We start from the raw sequence: 16,155 nt of genomic DNA on the forward strand, positions 1-16,155 counted from the left end.
GGTTCAATTTAATGTTGAACCAAATAACGTATGAATATGACAGTGGAGGCAAAGCTTAGAGGTCTTGTGTTCAAATCCGAGCAGCATCACTTCAATATTTTGCATCACTTTTGGAAAAGCAAAAGTTGGGTGCATGTGGATAGGTTGAATATTTAAAGAAATTAAATTTTGCATTTGTTGTTTTCATGAAAGTTGATTATAGACTAAGTTTGTGATTGTCCTAATCGTTCTTCAGCTCCTTGTCATGTTCTTGGTAAAGCAAGGAGAATAGGTTAATTTCACAAACAAAAACAAATGAGAACACAAATTACACTGGCCAAATCTTTTTAACACAAAAAACCCAATGTGAAATGGTACTAAGCACTTAGCAACGGTAAAGGGTATGTTCGGACACAGTAATTATAAAATTCCAAACAATGAAAGAGGATTTGACAGATCAAGAGAGAAAAAACGTTGAAAAAGAAAATTTAAAGAGAAGGGAAGGGGAGAGGTAAAATATGCCTTGGCTTTGTAGATTGAGGGTCATGATAGGTAAGCACTTTCTTGCCCTACGAGTAGGTGCCAAAATTGGAGGGCAAACCAGATTCAACCTCTGTCACATAGTGCCAATCCTTTTACCGCTGCCCTCTCATTCTCTTTCAATGTTTTATTCTCTAGATCATTCCTCTTTTTTTTTATATATATAGTTTATATTTAGTGTCTGAAATGAACAAAACCGTTGCAGTCGCCAAATTGCTTAGTAGCCTGCTTTACACTGGGTTTTTTTGTGTTGGGTATCTGACTAGTGTTTTTTGTGTTCTCATTTATTTTTAATTGTAAAATTAGTCATCTCTTCTTATTTTACAAACAACCATGACAACAAAAGGAGCTAAGAACAATTAGGACAAACAGAACTTAGTCAACAATCAAACTTTCATGAAAACAAATGGAAGTATATGGTTTTTGGTTCATCTTTCAGATTATAAATTGTATAGTTCTGCACATCATCATTGCATCAAGGAGGTTGACAAAGAAAATTGGCACACAGGAAAAAAGCTTTTAAGTTCTGATGTATTGGGCATCAAATCAAATATCTAGAAAAATAAGCACTTTTGACAACTTACAACAATCTATTCTGATATAATACATCAAGAGGGAGGGGGTGATCATGACTTGCAACATTGCATCAAGCAACAGGCACATGTCTTTCTTGCTGCCATTGCCCATCAATCTTGCAACAATGGTGAGCTTAAGTCAGTAATTTTTGGATCTTTCATATCACGTGATCCAGGGTATAGGCATGAATATCAGAAGCACTAGTACCAGGCCTAACAACAACCACCAGAATAAAATTAAACATTAGAGCACCAAAAGGTGTAGGTAGCTGTAGCTACATCGTAGAAATATTCAACAGCTTAAGCAAGCCTTGTACAAACATGAGATCACAGAAAGATCAGGAGTTGCATAGCAGCTCTAAAACGCACACAAGGATTACCAAATGTTTTCTGTCCCACTTAATTTATAAGTTTTTATAACATCTATCCCAGAACAAGAAGAAATTCACAGACATGAACCACCAACTAGTTGAGATGTGTGTAGTTAAGCTGGCTAACAGAATTATTCCTAAACAGAAGTACAATTACTTTTTAAAATGTTGAAGGGGCTTTCTTCCCTCAAAGCAGACAAAGTAAAATGATGGACTTTTTTTTAGGAAAACTAGATATGTACTTGAATTTTAATTGTTAGGAAGATGCTTAAATTTCTTTTTAATGTTATAACTGTTAACCTAACATAAGACGTAAATTAAAATTCCATTCTGACTAATTTTAAAACTAAATTAAGTGTCTTTAACAAAAAATTTCTTCTTTGTCCCAACATATACAGAACATTTTGTTGTCTAAATAAGGATATGGATATATAATGATGTTGGTTAATTTGAAAATCGAGATGATACTGGATAAATCTGAAGTCGTGTATAACACTTTCAGATTGAATCAAATTTCGGAGTTCAACCAAAATTGTTCAATCGGATAAAATTAGAAGATTATAATTCAAGAATTTTGTTTTGGTCTTGTATGTTTTGTCACCCGTTATGCTTTCTGAACCTGAATGATTATTTATGATCAAAGAACATGTGCTTTTTGGCGGTTGATGGAAGTTTTTTTCTTTTTAAAAACTGCCGTTGATGGAAGTTTTAGTAACTTCCATGTAACTTCCAACCGTTGATGGAAGTTTAACTTCCAACCGTTGATGGAAGTTTTAGTAACTTCCATGTAACTTCCAACCGTTGATGGAAGTTTTAATAACTTCCATGTAACTTCCAAAATTTGCCTAAACCGAACATCTCGTTATTATATTAAAACAAGCGTGCACTCTTATTTTAGCATAATAAAGAGATCAATTACACTAAAATGTCCAACAAACCTCCCCCATTTTAGTGTAATTACCGATCAAATCACCAAAGTCATAACATACAACAAACTACTGCATAAATGAAATATCGTGACGATTGAATTTCATCTTAGCAAATTACACGTTTCAAATATTCGAATATCAGGGTGTCACTATGGATTGAACCCTTTCTATTCATAATGAATACATGAAGATAATCTGCACAATAGTTTATAACATTACTCTTGCTCGACACTAGTTTACTAGCCTGTGTCCCTATCCTTCATAAGCATATCAAAGCCAAGTCCCAGCTTCTTGAAGCGGCTAAAGTTCATGCTTATATAGGTAGTCCTTTTCTTTCTTGCACCTGCAAATGCAATTTTTCAAAAGAACCATTGAGAAGTTATACTTCAACCTCCTTAACTTACAGAACCGAACACATACCTTTTGGGATACTTTCGATGATGTGTTCCAATCTCTACATGTTAAGCTTTCCACATTGAATTTAGCACCTAATGTCATATTAGATGGGAATTAGGTATCTTAACATAAGAGATTTCAGATGGACTTTAATCCTAATCCCACAACCGACCTTTTCACGAGATCTCTACTTAACCCTTTGGTTAAATGATCGGCCAAATTATGCTGAGTTCTCACAAACTCCACTGATATCACACTATGCATGATTAACTCCCGAACCATGTTGTGTCTAACATCCAAGTGTCTAGACAAAGTAGCCTGACTATCGCACCTACATCCCCAAATTTTGAGATAACTCAAATTTGGTGTCCCCATATGGGGTAACCTTATTCCTTTTGTTAGGAATTCGGTTCAACAAGTAACAGGCTGTCAACATAGCCTCACCCCAAAATCCTTCACTTAAACCCGAATAGGATAACATGGAATTCACCATTTCTTTCAAGGTTCTATTCTTCCTTTCGGCTTCACCATTCTGTTGTGGTGTATAGGGAGCTGTAGTTTGATGTATTATTCCAGTAGATTGAAAATAAACCGGATCATAATACTCACCTCCCCTATCTGTACGAAGAGTTTTGATTAGCCCATTTTGATGAAGTTCTACCTCTTTCTTATAAATTTTAAATTTATCAAGAGCTTCATCTTTTGTATTTAATAAATATACATAACAATACCTTGATGCATCATCAATAAAAGTAACAAGAAATTTTTATGACCTAATGATGGAGTAGCATGCAAATCACACAAATCACTATGAATAAGGTCTAAGACTTTAGTCTCACTTTTAACATCCTTAAAAGGTTTCCTAGTGATCTTGGTCAACATGCAAGTTTTTCATTTTTCAATGTTCATATCAAAAGGAGGAATCATACTTGTTTTTGACATATCTTTTAATCTTTTGTAATGAACATGTCCTAATCTAGCATGCCAAATTTCTGATTTTGTCATATTAGTTATAGAACTACATGAGGCCATACAAACAGATTCATGAACAAAAGGAACATCAATGTTTAATTTAAACATTCCATTACAACGATAACCAAATCCAACAAACGAACCATGTCTTGACAAGATGTACTTGTCACTTTCAAGTACTTGCTTGAAACCACAATTATTTAAAAACATACCAGACAATAAGTTCTTACGAATACCAGGTACAAATAAGACATTATCCAAATACAAACTTTTTCCGGAAGTAAAAACTAAATTCACACAACCTAATCCTAGGATTGGTTCAATTGCAACATTGCCCATCTTCACAATAGAGTCATCATCGATTGGTCTAAATTCCTTGAACCAACGACGATCTTTGCACACATGGCTTGTTGCTCCCGAATCAAACCACCAAGCAACGTCATCATCCTGCACATAGAATGCATCAGATATTAGTGATACATAATTTGAATTCGTATTCGAATTAAAATTATTCACTACAATCTGACCTTGTTGCTTTTCAGGATCATTAGACCCACTTGGACCAGCCTTGTTCTTTCCTTTGAACACCCGGCAATCCCTCTTTAAATGACCAGGTTTCCCACACTTCCAACATGACAATTTTGTCTGTTTGTTTGGACCTTTGTTCTTATTTCCTTGAAATTTTCGTTTGTTACCTTTAGCCTTGTAATTTTGCTTAACTGTTCCACTTTCCTCTATCATAGTAACGGAAGATGAACCTGCTACGTTTTTATCATTGACTTTGTCAATTTCCTGAGCCCTCAGCGACTCCTCAATCATGAAATGACTACCGAGTTGAACCAGAGTCAACTCTTCCTTCTTATGTTTCAAGGTATGCTTGAAGTCTTTCCAAGAAGAAGACAGTTTATCAATTATAGATGAAACTGCAATGAATTCATCCATTTTCAAATCATGTTGAGTAAACTGACCCAAAATCCGCAGCATTTCATTATATTGTTCTATAACAGACCTCGAATCAATCATTTTGTAATTAAAGAAATTACTAACTAAGAATTTGTTACTTGAGGCATCTTCTGCCATATACTTGGATTCAAGAGAGTCCCATAATTCCTTAGCAGACTCAACATTTTGATAAATATCAAAGAGAGAGTCAGACAAACCGTTCAGAATGTGTCCACGACAAATGTAATCGTTATTCTCCCATTTCGAACGCTTCCTTGTTTGATCCAGAGTTTCGTCTTCCATAAACACCGACATTGGTGTACTCAGCACATACACCACCTTCAATGTTGTCAAGAGAAAGTGCATCTTCTTTTGTCATCTTCTGAAATCCTGTCCTTCAAACTTGTCCAACTTCGCAAACTTGCTTGTCATCTTCAAACTATCGTTCGTCATCTCGAAAAAATTTGATTCAATCTTTTGTTGGTTAATTTGAAAATCGAGATGATATTGGATAAATCTGAAGTCGTGTATAACACTTTCAGATTGAATCAAATTTCGGGGTTCAACCAAAATTGTTCAATCGGATAAAATCAGAAGATTATAATTCAAGAATTTTGTTTTGGTCTTGTATGTTTTGTCACCCGTTATGCTTTCTGAACCAGAATGATTCTTTATGGTCAAAGAACAGGTGCTTTTTGGCAGTTGATGGAAGTTTTTTTCTTTTTAAAAACTGCCGTTGATGGAAGTTTTAGTAACTTCCATGTAACTTCCAACCGTTGATGGAAGTTTTAATAATTTCCATGTAACTTCCAAAATTTGCCTAAACCGAACATCTCGTTATTATATTAAAATAAGCGTGCACTCTTATTTTAACATAATAAAGAGATCAATTACACTAAAATGTCCAACAAATGATTTGATCTCATCAAATCCTAGAGAAATTTATTACACATTTTTTTACCTCTGTAGTTTGGAACACAGAGAGGTATGGAATGAGTCTTATTATACTAGTTGACAATAGGTTATTTGGGAAAAATATATGCTCCCAACATTCAGTAAAGGATTGATCAAAGAAATGTGGGTAAACTCCTAGAGAGGAAGTGAAGGACTGAATCAAAATATGACAGAAATGACAAAATACTGATGTGGCAAAAGGTATGTCAATCAAGTCAAGTAGCTAAAATGTCTATACCACAATTCGCACTCCGCTTTTATATATTATAGATAATAGATAAATAGATAGATATTCTATACTTAAGATGGAAATACCTTTTGATAATGGTAACATAATGGAATTTAGGCTTTCCTCCTTCCTTCATATCCTCAACATACTACAGCCATGAGAAAACACCATAAGATAAATTATGAGTAGAAAAAAAAAACCCAAAAGCTAAAAAAAATGTTCAAGTATCTGAACCATACCAAACTTAAAGTAACAACCATTGATGAAAAAGATAAAGAACTGTAGGGTATTTCATTGAGTGAGAAAAGCTGGCATTCTGATGATTCTGGACCAAGTGAAAAGTGAGGTTTCTTCAACCTTGCTAAGATGCCATAATCATGACCAAAAATCTCTAGTTACATAGATGATTGACAAAAAAGAGAAAAAAAAGAAAAGAAATGCATGATTCTTGCTTACTTGGCCAATTAAAGGAATATCCAATTGAGCAAAGGGAGAAATCACTTCCACGTCAACATTGGCTTCCTCCCGTGTTTCCCTGATAGCACCTTCCATAGCCGACTCTCCAATTTCTAAATAACCATCAGGAAGTGTCCTTGTTGACACCAAAATATGAAACTAATCTTCACCGTGCAGAGAAATTTATTAGCATTTTTTGTTTTAATACAGATTTCAGAGAAAAAAAATGTGATACTGGATCAGATCACACAGAAAAGTGTATGTAATAATATTTCACAATAACCATCGATATCAATGTGATTTCAGTGATGATATAGATGGATTCACAACGGATTACGAGAGTGATATGAAGGAAAGAGATACCACTAACACAGAATTTGAGAGGGGCCAATTTCTCCAATCCTCACCTTATTCACAACATCATTACTTTCTCTTACTACTCTTCTCTCATTTTATATTTTTCTTTGGTTTACATCAGAATTTCACCTATGGCCATGCTAGCAGTTAGTTACCCCAATCATACCCATTCCCTTGGCCATTAGGGGCTCTAATTTGTAATTCATCCTCACATACATTATTATGGTAGGAAGGTGAGTTCCTAACATATTTTTCAGAGTGTAGGCCTTATGTACTCCTAAGCACCCCAAGGTGGTTTTTGAGTGACATGATACCACATTGCATATAGGTGTGAGTCTTATTATAATTGTTATATAACATTTGTTAATTGTCTATTATGAAATTGATGAGTGTTATTACGTCTTGACCAGAGTGTGTGATTCACGTGTATTGTGATTGGTGATTGAAAAATGAATTTTAAATGATAAAGTGGTGAAGTGATGTGGATTGCATTAAGTTGAACTATGTTATAAATACTTTCATAATTTATTTTGATTATGTCTTTGTTTATTTGTTTTTTAGAAATGTGATAACTCACTCCCTGTGTGTTATTTATGTTTGGATCCAATGATGATCTCGGACCTTGTGTTTGTGGGAGAATGACTACGTGGATGACTTTAAAAAACTTTGTAAAGGACGTTAGAAGTGATGCTTTGATAGGATGTGACACTGGAAACGGATTTTTATTTTAATTGCATGATGTTATTTTATTTTATTTTACCTCACCGATTTAACAAAATTTCCTTTGTAAACTTTGACGATCTTATTCTGAGCCAAATATGCTTTTAATTTGATAATAATAAAGTGAATCTGAACTTTTTATCCACGTAAATTTGTTTATTTGTATTTTTTATATATTTTATTTATTTATATGTATGTTGGGGTAGAGGATATCACAATAAGAAGGTTCAATCTTCTGCTTGCAAAGGAAGACCTTCTTATCGTTCAATGAGGCAACCAACTACCTACTTTGCCATCCAAATGCATGTCATGATCAGAAGAAAGTATTAATTGCTATAATAAATAATATACAACTATTATCATAATTTTTTCCTCATACAAGTGAGATTATTTATCTAAAAAAGTATAGCTTAATTTGGTTAAACTTCTCCACAAGCACTTTTAGAGGGAAAAATTAAAATAAATCAAACTTTTTACGGAAGTTAAAGTCAAATCAGGTACCTCAACTTTTCAAAAAATTTCTCATTTAACTTCTCCATAAGTGGGGTGCATTGAGTTGATTTTAACTATGGAAGAAATTGGATTCATTTTACCTCCTTATTTCATTTCATATTCTACTTGCACAACTGCCACACACATCTCATATTCTCCTTATCACCAGTAACAATATTATGTAAATTATCCATACATTTGAGAAATGATGACATTCTTATTGAATTAATTAGAAGCTCCTGTGATATTTTAGCCACTTACCATTTTTGGATTCTGATAGGTAATCTTCCCACAACTTGTACATATAACTCTCAACCTTTCTTCCGGTATTTCATGCTTCGTTGGACCACCACACCACTGACAGAACTTAACGTTTTGAACATCTCCCTACATTGTAATGGTACTCAACTATAAGACCAGTAGCTATAAATAGATGGTGACAAAATTTGAAGAACGTATAGGGATCTATAATTTTAAGATTTTGACTTAGTGTCAAGACATATTTCTAATTGAGACCATGGAAAATCGATAAAAGGGACATTCTTATAACATCAAAATTCAAAAGCCAATCCATAACGCAACTATAATATTTAAAGTAGTAGTATTACTCATCTATCTACCACTAACAACTAAATACCAACCACATCCAAAAAGATCTCAAATCTTGCACACTCTTCAAATGTATAAAACTAAAGTACCCCAATGCGAGAAAACTCCTAGCTATGAGAGAAGGTATGGGTTACTCTTGCATATGCAAAGAGACTATTTATGAATTTGAATTCATGATCAACTGGTTACCAAGGTGCAACTTTACCGTTGTGTCCTGCCCTCACTCAAAACATATAAATGTAAGTAAAATTTGTTGAAGATCTCAATTGACAAGTAATGTCACCAAAACAGCGTAGACAAATGGGGTTAACTCTAACCCAATGAGATAACCTTTTGAGTTAAATTAGGCTCAAATCCAATTTATAAGAAAAATAATTAAAACTTAGAAGCATAGTAGAGTAGAGAATAGATAGTGGAACACATTAAAGAATATATGAGGATTGATTTTCAATAGTTTGGAACCAAAGATTTGTTATGATTAAAACAACCAAGTGGGATATTTATTATTATAATTCACTTAACAAGTCTATTAATAAAAAATATAAAAAAAAAGAGAAAGAAATGTAATAGTTAAAGTAACTTACAAAAGAATGAAGTGATGATGGGGGAGAGTGATAAGAAGAAGAATCCATGATGAGATTGAAACAGAAGAGGACAACACTTTATTTGTAAGCAAAATTGTAAATTTGGTCTCCCAATTTATTTCTAGTTTCGGATTTGGCCCCCCAGTAATTTAATTCAGGAATTAGATCTTCCTATTTTATAAAATCGTGCAGTATTGGTCCCTCAGACCAATTGGACGTTGATCGTTACAAAGGAATATTGACGGTCACGTGTCACGTTCTTATTGGATGATGACCGTCATGTGTCATGTTCTGATTTGTCAATGAAAACAACAATGCATTTCATCTTTCATGGAGTTGACATCAAATCAGAACATGACACGTAACACTTATCATCCAATAAGAACGTGACACGTAACCGTCAACGTCACTTGCTAATGATTAATGTCCAATTGTGGCCTAAGGGTCAACATTACACAATTTTATAAAATAGAAAGATCCAATTTGTGAATTAAATTGTTGGAGGATCAAATCCGAAACTAAAGATAAATTGGGAGATAAAAAATGCAATTTTATCTTATTTGTACACGGTTACCAATGTTAAACAACAAACGCAGATTAACAACCCAAGTTGTCAAAGAGCTGAAGCATTTGCAGAGGTGACCAAAAAGGAAAGCCATTCTCTACAGTTGTGATATAACTTTAGGGTCATGTAGTTCCATATTCCACCATTTAAAGTTTACAAACTTACATTTTTGTTATATAGATTTTAATGTGTAAAAAAATATTTTGAACCGTGAAGATTTGTTCTGTTGAAATTTCAACAGCGGATAAGTCAATTCATTCGGACAGAAAATGACAATGACATTTGAGCAATAAATATGATGGCGACGACACGCTAAATTTATCTTAGTTTTCTTTTTTTATTACTAAAAAAAGATTTAATTTATAGTTTTCAAATTTATTTTTTTAGTTCTTAACTAAATTTTGTAATCCTTAGAATTTAATAAGTAAATTCTTTTAGTTCCTAAAATTTACATCTTAATTCTCAAAAGATCTTTATCTTTAAAAAAATTTAATTGCATTAGTTAAAGGAATTTTAATGATAAATCAATTGAAAATTAAAATATAAATTTTAAGGACTAAAAAACCAGCTTAATAACTATAAGCATTAAAAGAGATAAATTTAAAAATTATAAAGATTAAATAGGTAATTAAAACTTAAAAATAAGTATACTTGGAAAATTTTCCCTCCAGGCAATTCTCTTCGAATTATTATTATTTATTTATTTTATGATATAAATTAAAATACACAACTTTCTTATTCTCTGAATTACTTATATTCAATATTTATTTTCTCATATTTAGAAATGCATTTTACACATTAGTGTAACAAATATTTCACTTCTTAACCTCTTCAAACTATTCTCAAATTATCTTTACATGTATATTTTATCCTGTTAGTAGTCTATCTAAATCAATTTACTCTCTTTTATCTCTACCTCTAGATTAATTTTCAATAGTTAAAAATAATTTCATATCATAATTTAAATTATTAATAATAATTTCAAAATATATTTTATATATTTAACTATATTAATTTATGATAAATTTTAATTATTATAAAATAAATATCTATCCTGTAAAATACAATATTAAATATTAAATAAGGGATGAGTCGAAAGAGTACATTGTTGCCTCTACCCTACCCAAAATTTCAATCGAGTCATTTATTTAAACTCGAACCTGCCCCGATCACGAGTCAAAATATTAGACAATATTGGATTAATCTAACTTTTTAATGAAATATATCATCTTATTATTATATACAACTAAATCATAGAATAAAATAATTGTAAAACTTAAATTAAAGTATATTTTATAATATTTTTTTTAAAAAAATACTTTTTTTAAGAGAATACTTTATACAATAAATCGAGTTGAGACAACCTAAAATATAATTCCAACCTGTCCTAAAAAATGTGTCGGGTCTAATTTTAAAAAATACAAACCCATTAAAATCAAAATCAAACTAGATTAAGAATAGCGGATTAAATTGAGTCATCTCAACAGTAATTAAAAGCATATAAAATATAATTAAGTGCAAATAACATCTAATTTTTTTGAACATCTAATGTTTTGAAGTATAGGAAAAAAAAAGTGGTGAAATAATGAATTCTATCGTGTGTGAAAAGGGTAGCTTTACCATTTTGAGAATATTTCCCACTTAAGTAAGATTATTTTCACCAAAAGACACTTTCTCGTCTTATATCAATTATTGTCTACTGCATGAATTTGAAAGGGCAATTGATATTTACAAATGATTCATCTGTTTGTTGGCTACTTCTAAATCTAAGCCACAAGTGACATTTCTCCTTGTTAACTTCTGTTTCTTCTAAAATGATGGGTTTCTCTAAATAATAAATAACATGCTTTATTTTGAGGTGGAAGAAAAGGACACTGCGGGTGTTATCAGCCGAGAATCAGCTCAAGGGGTCCTAGGCTTCGAGGGCTAAGTTCCTCCAAGATGAGAGAAAAAGGAAAGTGATTTATTATTTCTATGCCTTTCTTTTACATGATTCATGACTTATATAGCACTTGTGACTTGTTGATTTAGAGCTACTAACCAAAATTATATCAATTTTGGTAACAGGCATAGGGCTACCACTAACAGAAATAAGATTCTAGTATCTTGACAAATAACCATAAAGGAGAAATGGCAGACAGAATGTGCTTGAGGGCCAATAGAATTTTGTCAGGTGAGCACCCCTTGTCGGGGTTAGTTACACGAAATATTTCAGGTATTGTGGCTTGGTCACCACCCTCTTTGTCCTTTGATTCGTGTTTGCTAGTTGTGATTCTACTTGTTGTGCTTCTGGTGAAGGTTGTTTAGTTCCTTCCATAACATTCTGGTGCCTTTCAAAAAGCAACTTGTCATCAAGGTGATACTCGGCTTTGAGATCGTCCCATGATTCCCACGAGGCATCATCAGGGGAAATCCTTTCCATTGAACCAGTAGCTTAGGTGCTCCGTTTGAGGACTCCCATTTAGTGTTGAGGATTGCTAAAGGCGATACAATGGGTTCATTGTTGACTCATGAAGGTGGTAGCTCTGCAGTTAGACTAAGCGTATTAGGTGCTTGGTGGGATGGCTTAAGAAGAGAGTAGTGGAACACTGGATGAATACGGGAGTTAGGTGGTAGTTGAAGTTGGTAAGCCACGGGACCCACTTTCTGCACTATTTGAAATGGGCCAAAAAATCTTTTAGTCAACTTAGAATACAAGCTCCCATTACTGATGCTTGACGACACGATCTTAACTTCACAAACACCCAATCGCCCACCTAAAAGTTGACATCGCGTCTTTTATCATCAGCAAAGTGCTTCATAGTTTGTTGTGCCTTGAGGAGCTTCTTCCGTAAGCTAGCAAACATAACTTCACGATTGACCAGAATTTCATCAACAATGTCAACGTTGGATGTTCTCGCAATGTACTGAGGGATATTGGGAGGGCGTTTTCCAAAAGTGACCTCATAAGGAGACATCTAAGTTCCTAAGTGAGTGGAAGTGTTTTACGACCACTCTACCCACATTAGAAACTTTTCCCAACTCGTCGGCGGAGAATGGACGAAGCCTTTGAGTTATTGTTCGATGACTCTATTTAGCACTTCAATCTGCCCGTCAGACTAAGGATGATAGGCCGAACTTATTTGAAGCTTCGTGCCACTTAGTCTGAACAGTTCCTGCCAGAAGTGACTTATGAACAGAGGATCGTGGTCCGATACTAGACTATGCAATATACTGTGAAGTTTGCCAACAATCTCCATAAAGAGTTGCACCACATTGAAGGTTGTATGGTGAGGTGGAAGAGTACCCAAATGTATTCCTTTGGAAAAACGATCCACAACTACCAAAACCACCATGTGTCCTCGGAAAGCAAGCAACTCCCCAATGAAGTCTAGGGATAAATCCTCCCACGGCCAAGATGGTACCGAAAGGGGACATAGTAAGCCAGGTTGTTTGCGATGGTCATATTAAGTTTGCTGGCAATCAACGCAGGTAAGGATGAAATTTCGAAAATCTTCCTTGATGCCTGGCCATGTAAAGTTATCGTTGATACGAGCTAGAGTCTTTGTGATCCCCATGTGAACTCCTGATGGTGTAGAGTGGAATTCTTCGAGGTGAGTTTTAATGAAACAGAATCCCTTTGGGAGCCAAATTCGTCCTTTGTGTAGAATCAGGTCTTGGACAATGGCACCGTCTAGATGATTGTGAGGGTCATGTTCTATTTTTGCATGAAAGGCCACATATTTTGGATGAATATGTAATTGACTCTTTAGGTCCTGGAAGAACATGAAATTAGGAGTGGTTAGTAACAATAATTGCCCAATAGATTCGATAGTCAAAACCCAATAGTTTTGTCAAATAGAGTTGTTGTTCAGGGGTCTGCACCACTTGTGACATCAATTCCTTCAAACTCCAGTGATCAGTTAGGATCGTGAATTGATGACCCAACAAATATTTGTAGACAAAGGATCAAGCCGATGTTTTGATGATGCCAAAAGATCACATGCGTCTCAAAGCTTTATTCAAGACAAAGCAATTAAAGATATTCAAGATGGATGATCAAGACAGTCTATAGAGTCTTAGAAAGGGTATATTAAATAGGAAGGGAATTCCAATTGAAGTAGCAAAAGGTTTGGCCAAGAAAATTAAGTTAAAAAGTCTTTTACAAGAAATTTACTCTCTGGTAATCGGTGGTAATCGATTACCAGTGGCCAAAACTGATTTACAACAGCTATTAAAATTTGAATTCAAAATTTGCCCTGTGTAATCGATTACACATATATGGTAATCGATTACCAACAGTTTCTGAACGTTTTAATTCAAATTTTAAAGCTTGTAATCGATTACACATATACTGTAATCGATTACCAGAGCAGATTTTCAGAAAATATTCTCAACAGTCACATCTTTTTATGTGGTTCTTGAATGGCTATCAAAGGCCTATATATATGTGACTTGAGACACGAATTTGCTAAGAGTTTTTCAGAACAAAAAGGTCTTATCCTCTTATAAAGCAAAATCGTTTTATCCTCTTACAAATTCCGTGGCCAAATTACTTGTGATTCAATAAGGAATTATTTGAGTGCTCAAATTGTTCAATCTATCTCTTTCAAGAGAGATTTCTTCTTTTCTTCTTCTTCATTCTGAAAAGGGATTAAGAGACCGAGGGTCTCTTGTTGTGAAAGAATTCTAAACACAAAGGAAGGGTTGTCCTTGTGTGTTTAGAACTTGTAAAAGGAATTTACAAGATAGTGGAACTCTCAAGCGGGTTGCTTGGGGACTGGACGTAGGCACAAGGGTGTGGCCGAACCAGTATAAATCTGAGTTTGCATTTTCTCTTCCCTTAAACTCCTTTATTTATTATTGTTTTATATTCGTATTCAAATTATTCTATTTGAATCAATATTTAAGAAATTCATTATTAAGGGAATTTATAACTTGAATAGAAAGAGAAATAGAATTTTTAATTGGGGAAATAAGTTGTAATATCTTAATTCAACCCCCCCCCTTCTTAAGATATCTGAGGCCACTTTTCCAACAAGTGGTATCAGAGCTTCATTCTTGTATAAAGTTTAGAAGCTTCAAGAATTATGGCCTATTCAAACTACTTGTTTCCCGAGGGAAATTCTATAAATAGACCTCCCATCTTTAATGGAGTGGGTTACCACTACTGGAAAACCCGCATGCAAATCTTTATAGAGGCAATAGATTTAAATATTTGGGAAGCCATAGAACAAGGACCTTATGTTCCCTCTATAATAGCCAGAAGTGCAACAATAGAAAAACCTAGAGCAGATTGGACTGAGGAAGAAAGAAGATTAGTACAATATAATTTAAAGGCCAAAAATATTATTACATCTGCCTTAGGAATAGATGAATACTTTAGGGTTTCAAATTGTAAAAGTGCTAAGGATATGTGGGATACACTACAAGTAACACATGAAGGCACAACAGATGTTAAAAGATCTAGGATAAACACTTTAACTCGTGAATATGAACTTTTTAGGATGAATATAAATGAAAGTATACAAGACATGCAAAAGAGATTCACACACATAGTTAATCATCTTGCATCTCTAGGAAAAACTTTTCAAAATGAAGATCTAGTAAATAAAGTTTTAAGATGTCTTAATAGAGAATGGCAACCAAAGGTAACAACCATCACAGAATCTCAAGATTTGTCTAGTATGTCTCTTGCTACGTTATTTGGAAAATTGCAGGAGCATGAAATGGAATTATTGAGATTAAATCAACATGAAGAAACTGATAAGAAGAAGAAGGGAATCTCTCTTAAAGCCTCATCTGCAATCCAAGAAGACAGTGATAAAGAAGATTCAATTGACTTGGATAATGATGAAGATATTAGTCTTTTTGTAAAAAGATTCAACAAGTTCCTGAGAGTCAGAGGAAATCAAAAGCGACCCAATTTTAAACCTAAAAGAAGGACAGAAACTTCATCCTCTACTCTAAAATGCTTTGAGTGCAATCAACCTGGACATTTGAGGGTTGATTGTCCCATCTTCAAGAAAAAGATGGAGAAGTCTGAAAAGAAAAATATCAATGAAAAGAAATTGAAGAAAGCATACATTATATGGGATGAAAACGATATGGAATCTTTTGAAGATTCAGAAAATGAAGAAATAAACCTCTGCTTTATGGCTAAAAGTTATGAAAGTTATAAAAGTGATGAAGAGGTAACATCTTCAAACAACTTATATATTTCTTTTGATGAATTGCAAGATGCATTTGCTGATCTGCATAAAGAGTCAATTAAACTTGCAAAGTTAGTTTCATCTTCAAAGAAAACAATTTCAAGTTTAGAAAATGAAATTTCAAAATTAAACAAAGAATTAGATCATCTTAGAAATGAAGTCTCAATTTCTAAACCAAATGAAAAAGTTCATCTTTCTACTATTTCTGACAAGAAAATGTCAGATTCTTGTAGTTGTTGTGAAAAGTATGAAAAAGAAATCAAAGAGTTGAAAAACTCACTTGCAAAATTTTCT

At 33.5% G+C, this 16,155-nt stretch overlaps 1 pseudogene; it reads right to left on the reverse strand.

The window, feature by feature from the left end:
• Positions 1-996: 996 nt before the first annotated feature.
• On the reverse strand, positions 997-12,092 carry LOC100788039 (nudix hydrolase 23, chloroplastic-like; annotated as a pseudogene).
• Between the last annotated feature and the right edge of the window lie 4,063 nt (positions 12,093-16,155).

Source organism: Glycine max, chromosome 2, assembly GCF_000004515.6.
Source record: "Glycine max cultivar Williams 82 chromosome 2, Glycine_max_v4.0, whole genome shotgun sequence".
NCBI classification, from domain to species: domain Eukaryota; kingdom Viridiplantae; phylum Streptophyta; class Magnoliopsida; order Fabales; family Fabaceae; genus Glycine; species Glycine max.